Raw genomic sequence first — 19,827 nt, forward strand, 5'->3', positions numbered from 1 at the left:
ATAATGTGAATGATCCTCCCTCATCTTCTTGTTCTTACATGGCTTCAAATGATTTCCCTTATGCTTCTAATGAGTCCTTTAATGAGGGTAATTCTATGGAAAGTTTGAAGGAAGAGAAGATAATGAGGATAATGGAGATGATGGAGAAGTATAACGAGATGAGGGAAGTTGAGAATAGGGAGACGGAAGCTAGAATGAAGATGCTTGAGATCCAAATTCTCCAACTAGCCAACTCTCAAGAAAATTCCCTTCCTTCTTCTTCTCTTCCCCATATGAGTGAGGATCCCATTAGAGAGCATTCGAGTGATGGTGAAGGAGTTGAAAATGAAAAGAGTGTTGATTTTGAAAATCCTAATCCTTCTTCCCATCTTGATGAGTCTCAAGTGTATGTTTGTGACCCTTCAATCTATGAGTATATAGACTCTTTTGAGGTAATGTCCCACATATTTTTCAAGAGTCATATGAGGACTTATAGATTATTGGATGATTTCATCGAGAATGCTTCTTGGGACTTAGATGAGTTTGAGATGAATCTACCTCCATTCATGCACGATTTTGGGACCTTGGGTTTTGAGATAGTTGAAGGAAAGGTTGTCTATTGTGGTGAAAAGGAGGATAAGGTTGACTCCCTTGGAGTTTTTGAGCTTGAGGGAGGTGTAGATCGTGAGTGCCCTTCATTTGAGGATGCTATGATTGATTTTCATGCTCTCATTGGCAATGTGAGACCTTGTGGTGAGGGAGTAGCTACCCCTTTTCCCTTTTCTCATACCCCTTTTTCTCTAAGGTTCGACCACATCCTTCTGAAAGTGCAGTTGGTACTCAAGAAGGGGGGGGTTGAATTGAGTACAGGGCAGTGTTAGAAATTATTGGATTTTCTTCTATTTATGTAGGGGGACCAGATGATGAACTGGTCCTGCAGCGGAAATAGAAAATACAATAAACAATCAACACAAAGATTTAACGAGGTTCAGCTCAACTCTGAGCCTACGTCCTCCACTACCCTAATTACTTTTATTAATCAACTCTGAAAAATAAAAGCAATTACAAATGATCACACTCATGATCCCCACACCTAACTCTAGGTGTCACTTCGCACTTGAACTCACAAGCACTTGCACTCACACTCGTAAATGCTACCCAATCACTAACCTCTTAGTGATTCAATACAAACCCTTTGTTTCCCTCTAAATGCTTCCACTCAAAGCTTACAAGAGATAATTACAAAACAATTCTTACTGTGTGCATAAATAGTTTGTAAGAGATGAACTAACTATTTCCCTTAGAGTGTATTTCGAGCTTTCAAAGATAGAGAATTTTTTTCAGAAAAGCTCACTCGAAATTCTGATCGAGTTTATGCTTTTATAAGGTTGGGAGATAAAATCTTTTGTGATCTTTTCAGATCATAACTTAGGAAAATAGAATATCTTTTATTTTGTAAATAAGAGACATTCTAAGATATTATTCTACTTTCCATAAATGGGTAGAATAATATATTCTAAGTTATATGCGAAATAATTCATCTCCAACTTTGCATAAACTGAATCAATTAGTTTAGTAAATATTCTCTAAGGATAGGAAATATATATTCCAGAAAATATTTACTGAACTAATGTCCAGGTTCATGAAACAAGCTACGAAGCAGCTGTTTCCTGACCTGTTAATGTCCTAGGGATCAGGTCAACTTTTCCTGATCTCTACAACACTAAATACTCTAAGTAAGGGATACAAATAGCTCACGTACAAACATCCATGCACACTTAACATTATAAAGACTACAAAGATCAACTATCCTAATCTAAGAGACTTCATAATCTTCAAGTCTTGACGGCCTTCCTTGATAGAACATTCTGATACAGATTTCTTGAATGCTTTGATTCAAAAGGACTTCATATTGCCTCAAGTACTTGGGATAGCTGTTCCTGTTCAAAATGTCAGTTGATATAATATAAAACCAACAAGAACCAGCTAGTCAGCTGTTTGTCATCACTCAAAACCTTAAGTTACTCAACAAATTCCCCCTTTTTGATGATGACAAACACTTTGAAGTTTCCTGCACCTGCACGTTAGTGAGAAACAGCAAAGTAAAGAAAGTTCTAATCTACACTTAAGAAGACAAGACTTTCTATTAGACTTTCTACACAAGGGATATCTTGTGTAAAAGACTTATGACACTGATGACTGACCAGGATAGCCATCTTGTTTAACTTGTTTTTGTGATTATCTGACTCAAGGAAATAAAAGACTCAATCTAATTGTCTAACAAGGCCTTTTCAGAAACTTCAACCTGCTTTTCCCCCTTTTGGCATCATTAAAAAGCATTCAAAAAATAGAATTGCACACCAAAATATCGCAAGTAAGCCAAAAATCAGTAGTTTCAACCACTGATCAATCTCAATGCTGCAGGTTAGCACAAACAGGTTAATCAATCACATAAAACTGAAAAAGCTTAAAACTGTTCAGGATTACACACCAGAAGGTTAGAAACATAATAGAAACCACACTGCATTAAAAACAGTCTAGCAGTGTGGGGGAACAGCAAATATTATGGCAGTTAATGGAAGGGGAGGGGGAGACTGAAGTGATCATTCATCATCATCTTCATCCTCTTCTTCACCCTCTGGGTTGATCTCCTCCTCGAAGTCAGACCCTTCCTCATCTGTCTTTTCTTCTTCCTTCTTCTCCTTTTCTTCTGTTTCCTCTTTCTCTTCTTCTTCTTCCTCATCAGATTCATTTTCTTCTTCCTCAGAGCCTTCTCCTTCTTCAGCATCAGGACCCTTCTCACTGGAGGATTCCTCATCATCCGTCTCAATGATCCTACAGTGTGCGGGGTCAAACTTCATCCCAGACTCTGGGGGCAACAGGTGAACAATCACCCTGCAAATAGAGAGGAATTTCCTGTTGTTCATAAGCTTATCAAGCTTCCTTTCTTCTTCAGCCTGCACTAGACTGGCAGCCAACTTTATTATCCTCTCATCCTGCCTTTCCAACTTGGCAAGAAGCATTGCCACATCCTCAGGAGTGATTTCCTCCTGGTTCCCTTCATCCCTTGGGCTACTTTCTTGACCTACAAAAGTCAGCCTCTTTCCAGAGTAGTCAATCTTCTTCTGAGTGAGTATTTTCTTGGAGAACAACTGAAGACTCACCACCTCACCAGAAAAAGAAAACTTGGGATTTTGCTCCTTGATGATTTTGCAGATAAAGGAACCATAGGGCAGGGAGTTGTGGGATGAAGCATGGCAGTACAGCATGTGCTCCATCATCAGAGCTGACAGATTTACCTTAACCTTTTTCATGATCAGATAGATCAGGACCATGTCCATGATCCTAACAGTACCTCTGCCTTGACCCTTGGGCAGAAAGACCTTCAAACACATGGAGTGCAGAACCAACATAATTGCCTCCCTAAAGTCACTAGGGGAACCAGCTTCTTCCTTCTTTCCAAACAAAAACTGAGTAACTACCTCAGGTGTTACTCCTCCCATTAGGGGCCACCCATCACTGCTATATCTACCAAAACCATCTCTAGGTATACCCAGCAACTCAGATAAAACAGACTCAGAAACATGTACAACACTACCAGAAACAGTTGATACCACAGACATATCAATGTTTTGCTTCAGATTAACAAAGAACTTACGAACAGGACCAACAAAAGCATCATTTAAATCATTAAACAGAGACATCCATCCTTGGAACTCAAGAAGTTCCTTAACTTGACTCAAAGCAGGAATATCAAAATAGTCATTCTCAACACCACAACCAGATAACACAGTCCTAGAACTTAAAGAAGTTGCACCAGTACTGGGGGTAACAGGTTGTTTACCTTTAGCAGCCTTGGAGATACGGGAAACAGATGATGTTGTTTTCCTTTTCTCTCCTCTCTTAGTCTCAGATGGTGTAGTCTCCTTCTCATCTGAGCCCTTAATGACCTTTGAAGCAGCCCTAGTCTGCCTTTTCCTTACAGAACCAGTAGTGGTACCAGCAACCACCTTGGTCACCACTACATCTAGATCCTCCTCCATCTTCTTGTCCTCCTTCTCCTCATCCAATCCTTCATCAGCCACTTCCTCTAACTATTTTTCAAGTTTCTTGGCTATCTTTTTATCAGGTTCCCCCTCAGATGGTGATTTGGGGTTTGAAGAAACGGTTTCAGTTATTTGAGTGAGGGTTTCGATGGATTTTTCTTTTGGGGCCTTTTTGGATTTGGATTTTTGTGGAGATGGGGTTAAAGTTTTAGTCTTTGATGGTGAAACAGGTTTTTCCTTCAAGACATTCTCTTTTGAAGGAGTTTGTCTCAAGGGAACGGCCTTGATGGGTTCAGTTTCAGAGGGGTTGATTTCTGGTGTTGCTTGTGAAGGTGTCTGCTCAGAGACGTTCATAAGAACATCCTTGATTGTTTCTTGAGATTTTGAAGAGGGGGAACTAGCCAAACTTCCTTTGGAACCTCCTTTCCTTCCTCCTTTCCTTCCAGTTCCAGCCTTTCTCACCATTGTTGCTAGTCTAAGCTTCGAAGAATTGATCTTGTGTAGAGAGAGAACTTGAGAATTTTTGATGAATGATGAATAATCACGGAGCAAGGAAAGGGAAGCAAATATATAGCAAGAGAAATTATAGAGACAAACAGAAATAAAATCAGAGAATCAGAAGATATTTGGAAGTTATTTTGATTTGGAAATAACTTCCATAAATGAACAACTGACCATAATTGCAACTGTCAGAACAAATTGCCGTCAGAGGAAAATAACTGCCATATTTGAAAGATTTTAAAATCAAATAAGAATATATAAAAAAAATTTTCTCACGGTTTAATTTGAAATTAATTTCAAAATTAATCCGTTCGTATTTGCTGCTGTTTCCTCTACTGGTAGGGTTACTGAAACAGTTGCTTATTTGTTCAATATGACCTTCAATCCTGAAAGTGATTAGCTACAATATTGCTCACATAGAGATAAGCAATTAACATTGAGATAATAGACAGATTGCAAAGGTATGATGCACGCACACATTTAAAGAATACTTAATTAGCCAATCATTGGGGAAAACAGCTGAGAGAGGTCTCTTAGTTTGACCTAGTCAGACCTAACATGACTCTAAACTTGCAGAAAGACTCTTTACCCAATGGCTTAGTGAAGATATCTGCAATTTGTTCTTCACTGTTGCAAAAACTCAGCTCTACAAGACCTTTCTCAACATTATCTCTTAGGAAATGATGTCTTATCTCAATATGCTTTGTCCTAGAATGCTGCACAGGATTCTTAGAAATGTTAATAGCACTTGTATTATCACATAAAATAGGTACATTTTCATAGAAAATACCAAAATCTTTCAACTGGTTCCTTATCCACAACAGCTGGGAGCAGCAAGCTGCAGCAGCTATGTATTCAGATTCTGCTGTAGATAAAGCAACAGAATTTTGTTTCTTTGATCCCCATGAAATCAAACAGGGACCTAAGAAATGTGCCATACCAGATGTGCTCTTTCTGTCTACTAGGAATCCAGCATAATCTGCATCTATGTATCCTAATAGTTCAATTGAACCACCTTTGGGGTACCACAAGTACAGATCATCTGTTCCTACTAAGTATCTAAGTATTCTCTTGACAGCCTTTAGGTGAGATTCTTTGGGATTGCTTTGAAAACGTGCACACAATCCCACAGAAAACACTATATCTGGCCTACTAGCTGTCAAGTAGAGAAGAGAACCAATCATACCTCTAAACAGTGTAGCTTCCACACTCTCTCCTTTATCATCACTGTCTAGCTTTGCATTTGTAGGTATTGGAGTTGCATATGATTTACTGTCTTGCAATCCATACTTCTTGATTAGTTCCTTTAGATACTTCTGTTGATGTATCATGATCCCATCAACTGTTTGCTTGATCTGCAATCCTAGGAAGAATCCTAGTTCTCCCATCATGCTCATCTCAAATTCACTTTGCATCAGATCTGCAAACTCACTACACAAAATTTGATTAGTAGCACCAAATATTATATCATCTACATATATCTGTACTACAATCAAATCAAAATTCCTGGTTTTGATAAAGAGGGTCTTATCAACCGTTCCCCTTCTATAGTCATGTTCCATCAGAAAGTTGGACAGCCTTTCATACCAAGCTCTAGGAGCTTGTTTAAGACCATAGAGTGCCTTGTCCAGCTTATATACATGATTTGGGAATTGACTATCAGCAAAGCCAGGGGGCTGCTCAACATATACTTCTTCTTTCAAATAACCATTAAGAAATGCTGTCTTAACATCCATTTGAAAGAGCTTAATGTTCTTATGAGCAGAAAAGGCAATCAAGATCCTTATTGCCTCAAGTCTAGCTACTGGGGCAAAGGTTTCATCATAATCAATGCCTTCTTGCTGATTATAACCTTGCACGACCAGTCTAGCTTTGTTTCTGACTATAGTACCCAGATCATCCAATTTGTTTCTGAAGACCCACCTGGTACCTATGACTGACCTGTTCTCAGGTCTTGGCTCAAGATGCCACACTTTATTTCTTTCAAATTGATTTAATTCATCTTGCATAGCCAAAACCCAATCAGGATCTTTTAAAGCCATCTTGTAGTCAGTTGGTTCTATATTAGATAAAAATGAGAAAAATGCACAAAAGTTTTCATAAACAGCTCTCCTAGTCTGAATACCTCTACTGATATCACTCAGAATTTGTTCAGTAGGATGAGAAGATTTATATTTAAAAATGCTAGGCCTAGGTGCATTCTCATTTAATCCATCAGAACCATCATGCATCCCTGGTTCATTTGTGCCATCGAATTGGTTTTGCACAGATGGACCAGTATGCTGAGATGTTCCCCCTACCTCCCTTACCTGGGTGGAAAACTTGTCCTGAAAGTTTTCTGTTCCCCCTGAGGTGTTGCTTTCTCCATTTACTTGGGGGCCTTCATCTCCATCCTCATGAGTATCTACTTGTTGAGGATCTCCTTCATTGTGACCAAGTCCTTCACCAGCAGCATCTGGTGAACCAGTAGGTGAACCTGGTTCTTCTAAGGAAACAGCAGTTGATTCTCCTGTAAAATACAAAAGTCCTATCTCATCTAAGTCATCAACCTGCACATTCTCACAACACATATTAAATTCATCAAAGACTACATGAACACTTTCTTCAACACACAAAGTTTTCTTATTGAATACTTTATATGCCTTACTATGAGAAGAATAACCAAGGAAAACAGCTTCATCACTTCTTGGATCAAATTTATCCAAGCTGTTCTTACCATTATTATGCACATAACACTTACAACCAAAGGTTCTGAAGTATGCTATGTTTGGTTTCCTTCCTCTAAGTAGTTCATATGGAGTCTTCTTCATTTGAGGCCTTAACATCAACCTATTTAACATGTGACAAGCTGTATTTACAGCTTCTGCCCAAAAAGACTTGGGGAGACAACTCTCAATGAGCATTGTTCTTGCCATTTCTTCCAAAGTCCTGTTCTTCCTCTCAACTACTCCATTTTGTTGAGGAGTTCTTGGGGCAGAGAAATTGTGAGAAACTCCATGTTCCCTGCAGAACTCTATGAAGCTAGAGTTATCAAACTCTGATCCATGATCAGATCTTATGGCAGCCAGTTGATGATTGATCTTGTTCTGAACCTGCTTTACTAACACAATGAACTCATCAAAAGTTTCATCTTTAGAAGACAGAAATAGAGCCCATGTGTATCTGGAATAATCATCAACAATGACACACACATATCTAGAACCATTTCTACTTTGGACTCTCATGGGTCCACATAAATCAATATGAATAAGTTCTAGAGGTCTGCTGGTACTGATAGTTTTCTTTGGCTTAAAAAAGGATTTGACCTGTTTCCCTTTAGCACATTCTTCACAAACTCTATCTGCTTCAAACTTGATGTTAGGCAGGCCTATCACCAATTCTTGAGACCTGAGTTTGTTAAGAAGTCTAAAGCTGACATGTCCCATCCTTTTATGCCAAAGCCACTGGTCCCTATCAGAGACAACACTCAAACAGATGGACTTGTTCTCAGGGATTTGGTTTAAATAAGTAATGTAAACGTTTTCATGTCTGAATCCCTGGCAGACAAGTTCATTTGTTTGCAAATTCACTATGTGACAAAGGTTGTCTTTGAACTCAACTTTATTACCTTTATCACATAATTGTGAAATACTCAAGAGATTATGTTGTAAACCATCAACATAATATACATCACTAATAGCATGGGAAAGTGACTTACCAACCTTACCAATTCCAAGAATGGTACCTTTGCTGTTATCACCAAAAGTCACCTTTCCCCCTTCATGAGCTGTAAGTGAGAGAAACTGTTTCCTATCCCCTGACATGTGTCTTGAGCAGCCACTGTCCAAATACCAGTAGGTATTGTCTCTCACTTCAGCCTGCACAGGAAATTCAAACATTAGCTTTAGGAACCCAAATCTTTTTGGGTCCCTTTCCAACAACAGATTCAAGCAAGTCTTTTCTAACCCAAATCTGCTTAACATTTTTCTTATTTTTATCCAATCTACTTTTCCTGTCTTTACACTCATATTTCTTATGGCCATTCTTGCCACAATGATAGCATACATGCATGTCTTTTGCTAAGACATACTTACCTTTCTTATATTCCTGTAACCATGTAGTATCTCTGGGAGACCAGTTCCTCCTGTTCCCCTTCCCAGTATAACCAAGTCCCCTTCTACCACTGTTTCTAGCAGTTAAAGTTAATTGGTTCAATGAGTTCTGGGATTGGAGGACTTTATCCATTCTCTTCTTAAATTCTATGAACTCTCTGTCCTTTAAGTTCATTTTCTCATGCAGGGATAAATTCTGGTCAACAACTATCTCAAAGTCAAGCTTAGCTCTTTCAAGCTCAGCTTGCAATTTTGAAATATTTGAATCATGCAAAACTACAGAATCACATGAATTAGTCTTTCTAAGCTGGGCTAACTCAACCTGCAAGCTACAAATTTTAGCTTCACATTCATCATGCATATTACTAGAAACAGTTTCAGAACCAGTACTTTTGCTGTTCTTAACTAGGACATATGCTTTATATAGTTCCTCTACATCATCAACTAACAAGTTGAATCCTTCTAACAGTTTAGACCTATTTAGAGCACTTGCCCTAGATTTTATACTATCAAAGTCATACAAGTCATCACCACTATAATCAAGCACATTAATGACACAACTTGTGAACTGTTTCTCACATTCATCATCACTGTCATCACACAAACCCATATCAGATTTTATTCTCTGAATTTCAAGTTTGCTTTGATCTAAAGCAATCTCTAGTTCAGCTACTTCCTGCTTCAAGTTAGCACAGACACTTTCCAACAGATCACAACTTGAATTAGCAATATCATATTCTTTAGACTTTTCTTTAAACTTTCTCTTAAAATCATGATAAGCAATTCCAAGTTCTAAACATTGATCTAAAGCACTACTAGCACATTCCATCAAGTTTTCTCTATCATAACAGAGCATATCCTTTTTGATCTGATCAATGTTTACCTGATGTTGATCCAAGGGGTGCTTCTTTGCCATGAGGCAGTGGAAATCTGAGCTGGTTCCTCTGCTGTTCCTGGTACCTTCTTCTGAACTTTGATTCAGTATTGCTGTCATACATACATCTGACTGACTTGAATCATCTCCCTCTTCATCACTGTCTGTATCTCCCCAGACAGCAGCAACCATGGCCTTTTTGTAGGCCATCTTGTCTGCTTCCTTGGACTGGTTGTCCTTCCATTGAGGACAATTCTTCACAAGGTGTCCCTTCTCACCACACTTAGAGCATCCTGTTGCAGAGAAGTTGTTAGATTTTTTATTTGATGCATTATTAAACTTACCCTTGATGAATTTTCCCTTCTGGTTTCTGAAACTTCTTTCAAACCTTCTAGCCATCATTCCTATCTCATCATCCTCATCTTCGACTGTTCCCTTTAGTGCAATTCCTTTTGCTGGTACCTTCTCTGACTTAGATCCAACCAGCATTTCATGGGTCATGAGGGAACCTATCAACTGTTCAACTGATAGAATTGAAAGATCCTTTGCTTCATAAATGGCTGTAACCTTGGGAGTCCATTCACCTGTCAAACTTCTCAAAATCTTTCTAACAAGATCTTCATCAGTAAAGCTTTTACCAAGAGATTTTAAATCATTTACAATAGTCATGAATCTACCAAAACAAGTATTAATATCTTCATCCTTAAACATATTAAAAGATTCATATTTTGACATAAGTAAATCAATTTTAGACCTCTTTACCTCACTGGTACCCTCAAAGGCAAGTTCAAGGGTATCCCAGATCTCCTTGGCAGTGGTGCATGCTGAGATCCTGTTTGTCTCATTCTCAGCAATAGCCTGTTGCAGTATTGACATAACCTTAGCATTTTTCTCCAGCTTTTTGTAATCAGTGGAGATGTATTCATCTTCAGTCTTTGGGACTAGCTTCCCTTCTGGATCAGACTTCTCAATGGTCAAGGGACCATTCTTAACAACCAACCAGCATTCATAATCAATGCCAATGATGATGTTCTTGATTCAGTTCTTCCACCATGCATAGTTCTTCCCATTGAACTTTGGTGTCTTGTTGTCATATCCCATAGCATTCATTTCCTGAGTACTCATGATCTACTTCTCTAGGTGTTACCCTTACAAGAAGCCGAGGCTCTGATACCAATTGAAAGTGCAGTTGGTACTCAAGAAGGGGGGGGTTGAATTGAGTACAGGGCAGTGTTAGAAATTATTGGATTTTCTTCTATTTATGTAGGGGGACCAGATGATGAACTGGTCCTGCAGCGGAAACAGAAAATACAATAAACAATCAACACAAAGATTTAACGAGGTTCAGCTCAACTCTGAGCCTACGTCCTCCACTACCCTAATTACTTTTATTAATCAACTCTGAAAAACAAAAGCAATTACAAATGATCACACTCGTGATCCCCACACCTAACTCTAGGTGTCACTTCGCACTTGAACTCACAAGCACTTGCACTCACACTCGTAAATGCTACCCAATCACTAACCTCTTAGTGATTCAATACAAACCCTTTGTTTCCCTCTAAATGCTTCCACTTAAAGCTTACAAGAGATAATTACAAAACAATTCTTACTGTGTGCATAAATAGTTTGTAAGAGATGAACTAACTATTTCCCTTAGAGTGTATTTCGAGCTTTCAAAGATAGAGAATTTTTTTCAGAAAAGCTCACTCGAAATTCTGATCGAGTTTATGCTTTTATAAGGTTGGGAGATAAAATCTTTTGTGATCTTTTCAGATCATAACTTAGGAAAATAGAATATCTTTTATTTTGTAAATAAGAGACATTCTAAGATATTATTCTACTTTCCATAAATGGGTAGAATAATATATTCTAAGTTATATGCGAAATAATTCATCTCCAACTTTGCATAAACTGAATCAATTAGTTTAGTAAATATTCTCTAAGGATAGGAAATATATATTCCAGAAAATATTTACTGAACTAATGTCCAGGTTCATGAAACAAGCTACGAAGCAGCTGTTTCCTGACCTGTTAATGTCCTAGGGATCAGGTCAACTTTTCCTGATCTCTACAACACTAAATACTCTAAGTAAGGGATACAAATAGCTCACGTACAAACATCCATGCACACTTAACATTATAAAGACTACAAAGATCAACTATCCTAATCTAAGAGACTTCATAATCTTCAAGTCTTGACGGCCTTCCTTGATAGAACATTCTGATACAGATTTCTTGAATGCTTTGATTCAAAAGGACTTCATATTGCCTCAAGTACTTGGGATAGCTGTTCCTGTTCAAAATGTCAGTTGATATAATATAAAACCAACAAGAACCAGCTAGTCAGCTGTTTGTCATCACTCAAAACCTTAAGTGACTCAACACCTTCCTTACCTTACTTCTCTCCCTTCCTATCTCAAACAACCTATTGGGAAGCCGCCCTCTATGGATGATTTTCATGTCTCTCATTCCATCATCATTGAGGAAGAGAGGAATTTTGTCAACCAAAAATTATGTGATGAGGATTTGCCTTTTTCCTTTTCTTTCCACTATTCTTTTCCTTCTTCTACTTCTTACTTTCTTGAGTTTCCTTTCGATCCTTCTTCTTCTTTATTTTGGCATCTCCCTCTTCACTTGCGTGCAATGATTTTGTTGCACGTTCTTATTCCGTCATTTGCCTATTTACACCCCAATGAAATGTGTAGTAGTGCATTTGACAAGCTCTTGCGTGCGTTGAATTTTTATTTCCTAGAGTGGTCTCGCTTGGACGTTAAACAAGCCTTTGCGGGAAGTAACCCGTGTTTTATTGCTTTAATTTTCTTTTGTTTTTAGACTAGATTTTCTCACATGGACGTGTTTGTGTTCCTTGCTAGGTACACAACTTGATATACTCTTGCGCATTGGTGATGATCAAGAATCAAGGAAATGTGCCTCAACTTACCTATCATGTGGAATTCAAGCCTTATTTGTAGAGATTATGGCTCATATGAGGTTATTTCGGGTTTTTTGTGTGATTTTGCATTTACCCCATATCCGGTAATATCCTTCTTTTCCCTCTCTCTCTTACTTATTGTGACTTGAAGATCATGTGTTGGTAATGTTGGATTAATTTTTCCTTGTATTCCCCTCCTTGGTTTCATTGTTTATGATTTGAAAGCTTGGTTTCATTCAAGCTTGGGGGAGGGTATTCTATCATGTTTGGTGGGATGTTGATTCATATATGCCATGCACGTGAGTATATGCATTTCCATGTTTTTCATGCTTTTGGAAAATCCAAAAAGATTTTTGTTTACTTCTAGGCAAGTTTAGCAAAGTTGTGTTTTGTTTGTTCTTAATTGGACATTATATCTTTTGGATTTGTTTACTCTTGAATGCCTTTCTTCCTAAGTGGTTAATGTGTGCGCGATTTGAGAGTGTCATTGGTTGACTCTAGGATATTACATGCTAAGGTAGCCGGGTTGAGAACTTTTAGGAATCCATGAAGCCCTAGTTCACGGGTATGTGGTAAGATGGTGTTGCTCTCTATAGTGGATTTGGCACCCTTAGTTGGTATTTGCTTAGTTATAATCCCGTGTGAGGTAACATTGTTCTAGCCTTCATATCACTTTGTTGTGTGGCGCATTTGGATCCTTAGCTATGCATGTCTTGATCCTTGTTTTGACTTATAGCTCCCAAGATCGTGACCGAAGCACTCTAGGGGAGGAAAAGGGCACTTCTCTCTCATTTTTTTTTCTTTATCTTCTTTTTGTTTTGTTACAAATTTGATTTTCTATTGTGCATAAACCTACTTGCTAACCAATTTGAGCTTATGTTTCCCGCTCTTGTTTAAACCATGTTACAAACCTAATGGCCTATGTTTACCAACCCTTTTAGTTAGTGAAGCATTGGCATGTGAGGTTTGAGTTTTGAGTTGTTGATCATAAACAAGATGCATTTTGAGATTTGGTTAGAGTTGAGCTTGTAAAGAAATATGCAAATTTTTGAAAATCAAGTGAATTTTCAAGAAAAAGCCGTCCAAAATTAAAAAAAAAGGCAAGGACAATGAATAAAGTTAAAAAAAAAAGAAGAAAAAATTGGAAAAGAAACAAAAACAACAAAAATATTTTAGATGGTTTCATTTTCTTCCTTAGTTTAAGCATTGAGGACAATGCTTTGTTCAAGCTTGGGGGGGAATATTGTGTGTTTGTGTTGAATAAGCTTGGGGGAATGGCATTAGTGGTATTTTTGCTTGATATTTAGTGAATTCTTGAGTTATTTTTGAGTGTCGGCCGCACTTTTTGCTTCACTTAGGAATTTTCACCAAGCCGCACTTTTTGCTTCACTTAGGAATTTTCACCAAATTTTAAATTTTTACCCCGCCTTAACCCTTAGCCTTACGTTACAACCAATAAAAAGACCCTTCGACTCTAGTAGTTTAGGTCAAAAGAACGGTGGAGGGAGATAGACTTCAAATCTATGGAAAGAGTATGCATAGTTGAGATGTCGGGATTACCTTCTCAAACTTTTTCATTTATTTATCTTTTTCCGGTTCCTTTGTGGAATCTTGAGAAGCCAGCTTAAGGGTTGATTTGAAGCTAGTGGAGAGAACGTGGCCCGATTGGTTGGGGCTAGGGTGGATTGAGTCCTAAGTAGTTCTCTATGCTTAGCATGTGTTATGTTTCAATCAACCATTGACATCTTTGAACTTGCATACATTTGTCCATTTAGAAAGGTTTGCATTCATTAGTACTCGTCCTTATTTCTTGTCCATACATGAGCTTGTGTTTCGCTTTTTCTCTTAGTGTTCCTTTTCCTTTTTCCTTTTGTTGCCTTGCCTTGGTTTTTGTCGAGAGTTGTGGGTTAAACCTCTTAGGAAACCCTCACGAGAGCTTACTCGTCCTCTTTGGCGACATAGGGGTTTAAAGGGCTTGATGCATACGCTAAATGCATCCGTGATTCCTACGACAGTGAGTTAGTGTACATTCTTTTTCTTTGTTTCTATTTTTTGTTTCATTTGCCTTTAATAATTCCATCTTGTTCTCTTTTGCCTTAGCTTTGCTCGAGGACGAGCAAAGGTTTAGATTGGGGGAATTTGATGAGTGACATTTATGTCACTCTTAGGGAGTAGTTTTAGAGTCATTTTCGTGTTTATTTTATCTTATTTTTCCCTTTCTTTCTCTTGTTTTCTCTTTAATAAAGTTTCTTGTTTATTTGGTAATTTTGGAGCGTTTTAGTTTATTTTCTTTATTTTATTAGCTTTAGTCTATTTTCGTATTTTATTTTACTTTATTTGCTTGTATAGTTTTTTTTTGTCTTTATTAGTTTTAGTCTTATTTCTCTTATTTCTATTTTACTTTTATTTATTTTAATTAGTTTGGAGTGTTTTTCACATTTTATTTGTTTGTGTTTTATTTAATTTTGTTAGTTTTAGTTTTAATTCTCTCATTTCCTATTTTAGTTTATTTAGTTTTATTTTATTTATTTCATTCCTTTTTGTCTTGATCTCCCCTCGTGTTTTTGGTTGTAGGTGCCCCGGGTTTCAAGGCCTTGTCCGTGTTCGAAGTTCAAGGTTAGAGGTGTAAACTTGAGCCAACCCCTCTTGCTGCCCCTTATCCATCACCACCTCCCTTATCCTCCACCACACACCACAACAACCACAATCACCCACCATTTCCACCCTCACCTCACAGCTGCCGCAACACAACCAACTACCTGACCACCTTCATGTGCAGCCCTAACCCCAAAACCAGAGCAGCCTCACCACCAGCCACACATTGCTTCTCCCCTGCAGCGCAATAATCAACCCCACAACAGCCACATACCAGCCGCGCCACCAATTAACCCCACCTTCATCCACCTTCGCGCAACCCCTGCTTACCCTCACCTTCAACCACCAATTTACAGCCTGCAAAACCAACCCAATTACCACCAGCCGCGCCACCGTTCTCAACCACCAACAACACCAACAGCAACACAATCACCCCGCATCACCAATTCGCACAGTAACAGCCCCAAATCAGAGCAAATTCGATTTCAATCGGGTTCGGGCAAACCGTTGGTGGTTCGGTCGAAGTTTGAGTCAGAGACTTTGTGGGTTTCGTTAATCGAAGAGGAGTGGTCGAACATACCCATGGTTCGACCGAACCAACCCCGTAGTTCGGCCGCACCAACCCATGGTTCGACCGAACCGCTTCACGAGCTATGCACGCGAGTTTTAATGAAAATTGGACGGCTACGATCTTGGATGCTTGATGAAGATGATGATGATAAGCGGTGATGATTGATTATTTTGATGCGTGGTGATGGTGATGAATGGAAATCAGGGAGCCACGAAGAGAAGAGAATGAAGGCTGGCTGATTGTTTTGGGTGGGGAATTGATGGGTTTTGGTTTTCTTTTTCTTTTTCTTTTATTTTTATTTTCTTTTCCTTTTCCTTTTCTTATTTTCTTTTCTCTTTTGTTTTCATTTCTCTTTTATTTTCTTTTTATTTCCTTTTCTTTATTTTATTTTATTTCCTTCTTTTATTTTTCTCTTTTTCTCCTAGTTTTATTAGCTTAGTATAAATACCCAATTTTTGGGGGTAATTAGAGAATGGAATAACTATCTATTCTTCTCTCTAATTAGTTTTAGGTTAGGTTAGGATTAGTCTTCTTTGGTAGAGAGAGAAAGTGAGGTTTTCTTCATTAATGAACTTGGATTTTGAAGAAGGAGCTTGTTCAATCCTTTGTAGACCTTCATCTTCAATTAATGAGCAATTTCTTACTCTCTCTCCTCTATTTTTATTTTTTTATTTTGATTATTATTTTAGTTGTTGGTATTGCTTGTTGATCATGTTGATTCTTGATTATTTGTTGATTAATCTTGTTATTATCATGATTAGTGAGTAATTTCCCCATTAAGGGGATGGTTGTAGTGTAGTTGGACCTTGAGCATGTTCTAGGGTTTAGAATTGATTTATTTGTGATTAAAGTCTTTATATGCTTGATATTCTTTAATCTTCTTGCAAGTGCACATTGTTGGTTGATTAAAGGTGAATCTTTGCTAACAAGAAACGGAAGTTGACTTAGTTAAGGTTCATTACTATCGATTGTTATTTAATAGTACCTCCTAGTATATGGTTCTAATGTGGAAACATAGAGGCTATGTTAGGAGAAACCAATTGACCCCGGAAGGCGGCTAGATTGGATTCTTAATTTCGATATTCGAGCATGTTTAGTTCATAATTAATTCAATTTCTATGCCTTTGTTTATGTTCAAGTGAATGCTATACCTAAACCATTTCCCTTAATGTTTTATTTCTTGTTTTAGCATTTTTAGACTTTAGTTTATTTATCCCCTATTCCGGACTAGCTTAATTGTTGATAACATTTGGTGGTGTTTACCATTCTCTGTGGTTCGACCCCTATGCTTGCCTTATACTCGTATTAGGTTTGTTTAGGTTGTATAAATTGTATTTGATCTAGGGATAGACAATTGACTACGCGTTTATTCCCTTGTCAAAGACCTTAGGGAACATGAGCAGAAGTATCACCCAATAAAGTGTTACCTATTGTCTATTATAACACTTTTACCACTTTATGTAACACTTTTTGGGTGTTACATGAGGTTAAGTTTTGTACTAGTGTACCATCCATCGTGATTGAAATTAATGCGATTGTTGCTAAGCGACGTATAGACACTACTACAAAAATGTTCAAAGAGACCTCAAGTAAGAGACTATTTAATTAAATATATGGTTTCTATGTTTCAAGAGACCTAATATTCTAAATAAATGGTCTCTTAGGTAGTGTCTTAGGAAGATAAAAATATACCAGAGACCATCTATTAGAAATAAGAGGTCTCTCCTTATTTTTTCATTTTAAGTGAGAGACCATTTCCCTTAAATAAATGGTCTCTCTATTTTTTTGTTTTAAATTGCAACATCTCGATTCTTCTGCCTCTATATCTCTCCATACTCCTCTAATTAATTTTCCTGTTCTCTCTCTATCTCCCCATTCTCTCATTTTCTCTCCTTATTTCCTTCTCTCTCCACCAACAATGGAAACCTAAACTCACACACTCCTCCCTTCTCCTCCTCCTCCACCAGCAGCAACACCGCCACACGTGTTTACTCATCAAAACAATGATAATGGTGCTGAGATTCTCTCTCCTTCTTTACTCGATTTCCCATCTCTCCTTCTTTACTTGATTTCCCATCTCTCGTTTTATCCTCTATATTCCAATCCACTCTCCTTATCGAAACAATAATAGTGCAGCCTCACCCCGCCCCGCCGTAGCCTTGCCCACCACAACATGGCCCTCCTCTAGATCTCTTATGGAAACGCTGCCCCTAACTAGGTTTTTCTCTTCTTTGTTTTGTTGTTACTTTCTATAATTTGGGTTAGGGTTTCAATTTTGATTTTGTTGAGTTCTAGGGTTTGAATTTTGTGATTTTTGTTTCTTTAAATTTAGATGACGTTACTCTTGAAGGTGTCAACAATTATTCTTCTTTAGGTATGATTTTTGATTTTATTGTTTTCTTGATTTTTGTTTCGCTTTTTTGCGTGATTTCATTGTGCATAGATTTGCATTGATTCGAATTGAAAACTGATTGTTTAAACTTGGCATGGAATCACTTTGACTAGGATGCTTTTCGATTTTCCAACCTTGGTTTAATGTCTGATTTCTTGGTTTTTTTTTTGAGTTTTAGTTATGTTTTTTTTTTTTGCCTTATTTTCGAGTGAATTAGAATTTGCGGTTGGGTGTAGATCGAGATTTGGTGTTGGGTTATGGTCATGGGAGTGGGTTGGGCTGTGGTTGGGAAGTACCAAGACGCACTACCGCAACCGCAATCACACCACAACCACCACCGGCCACAAATTTTTGTTTTAATATATTGTTTTCAATAAATTTTTTAATGTCTATATTTGTAACTTAATTTCTAATTAAAAAGTTTGTTTAATATATATTTTTTTTTTAGTTATAATTTTGTGATAACTTTGGATTTCTTGGAAAATTTTCAAGATATAAAGTGTAATTGAAGAAGATTTATGATTTTGTTTGTTGATGTAATACCTCGTATTTTTATATGTATTTTATTTAAAACAAGTATTTTGAGAAGTATTTAAATAAATTGAAATGTTTTATTTAAAGATTTTTAATTATTCATTTTAAAAAGTTTATATATATTTTATAAAAGGAAACTTTATTTAATTAATTATTTTATTTAAGTTGGGATTTAATTTAAGAAAGTTTTCTTTAGTAAATTTTTATTAGGGAAGGGATTAGGAAAGATTAAAAAAGGAAAGTTTATGGAGAAGGGTTTCTAGAGAAGGGGTATAAATATCCAACACTTGAGGCAAATCAAACTTTGCCTAGAGTGGAGAAAACCCAAGGTAAACTTTTTCCCCTATTCTCCTTATTTTTATTTTTCTTTTTCTTTCTCTTTTTCCCTCTTCTCCTTCACGGCCTCACCCTCACCGCCGGCCACCAGTAGCACCAACTGCCGACAGTAGGCAGCCACCGGCGCTGGCAGTAGCTGTGGTGGCTGTCGGCTGCCCCCCTTTTTCGAACAAAAAAAAATTTAAATCTTTTTATTTTAAAACTAGTTTGATCCTAGATCTAATTATTAATTATTAGTTTTGTGATTTGATTATGAGTATCATGTAAATTAGTTTTCAGATTTTATTTTTAATTGAAAAGCCCCAATTTTTTAAACCCTAGATTCTTGAATTATCAATTATTGAAGAATTAGGATATATAATGGTTTAAACCTTTGATTTAAGTGTTTGAAGGCCTAATTACAGCAAGTTTTCATTAAAATATAATGCTGGAATTTTTGGTAGTGCATTAAAAATCAAGTTTCTTTAAGGAATTTCAATTACCCATTAATTAGGATTAAAGTATGATGTTTTAAATATAATTTCAGATTATTTTAATTAAATTATGAGGGGTTTTATAATAGTATATATTGCTGGAAATTTGTGTAGAGAGGATTTTAATACTCTTCAATGATTTTAAATTGTAGGAGACTTCGAAGTGAGTGATTTCTATTAGTCGTGGCGATTTTAAGATCGTATACAAGGTACGTTTGCGTACTTAGCCTAATTTTATTGATGTAGTAGCATGCTAAAGGTGTTTAACTGATTACAAGTAGTATCATGCTAGATTTGGAATGGAAATTATGATTTGGTTATTGTTGGTGATTGAATTATGAAGCATGATTTATGATGGATTAATGGATGGAAAATTACAGTTTGGAATACTGTTTATGAACCACACTTTTAATTATTTATGGCATGTTAGAGAGCATGTTTAATTAAATTAAATGTTTAATTTGGTTTGAAATATTAAAAGGGAATTTTATTATGGTTCA

The sequence above is a fragment of the Chenopodium album genome, chromosome 3 (assembly GCF_948465745.1).
Source record: "Chenopodium album chromosome 3, dcCheAlbu1.1, whole genome shotgun sequence".
Taxonomy (NCBI): domain Eukaryota; kingdom Viridiplantae; phylum Streptophyta; class Magnoliopsida; order Caryophyllales; family Amaranthaceae; genus Chenopodium; species Chenopodium album.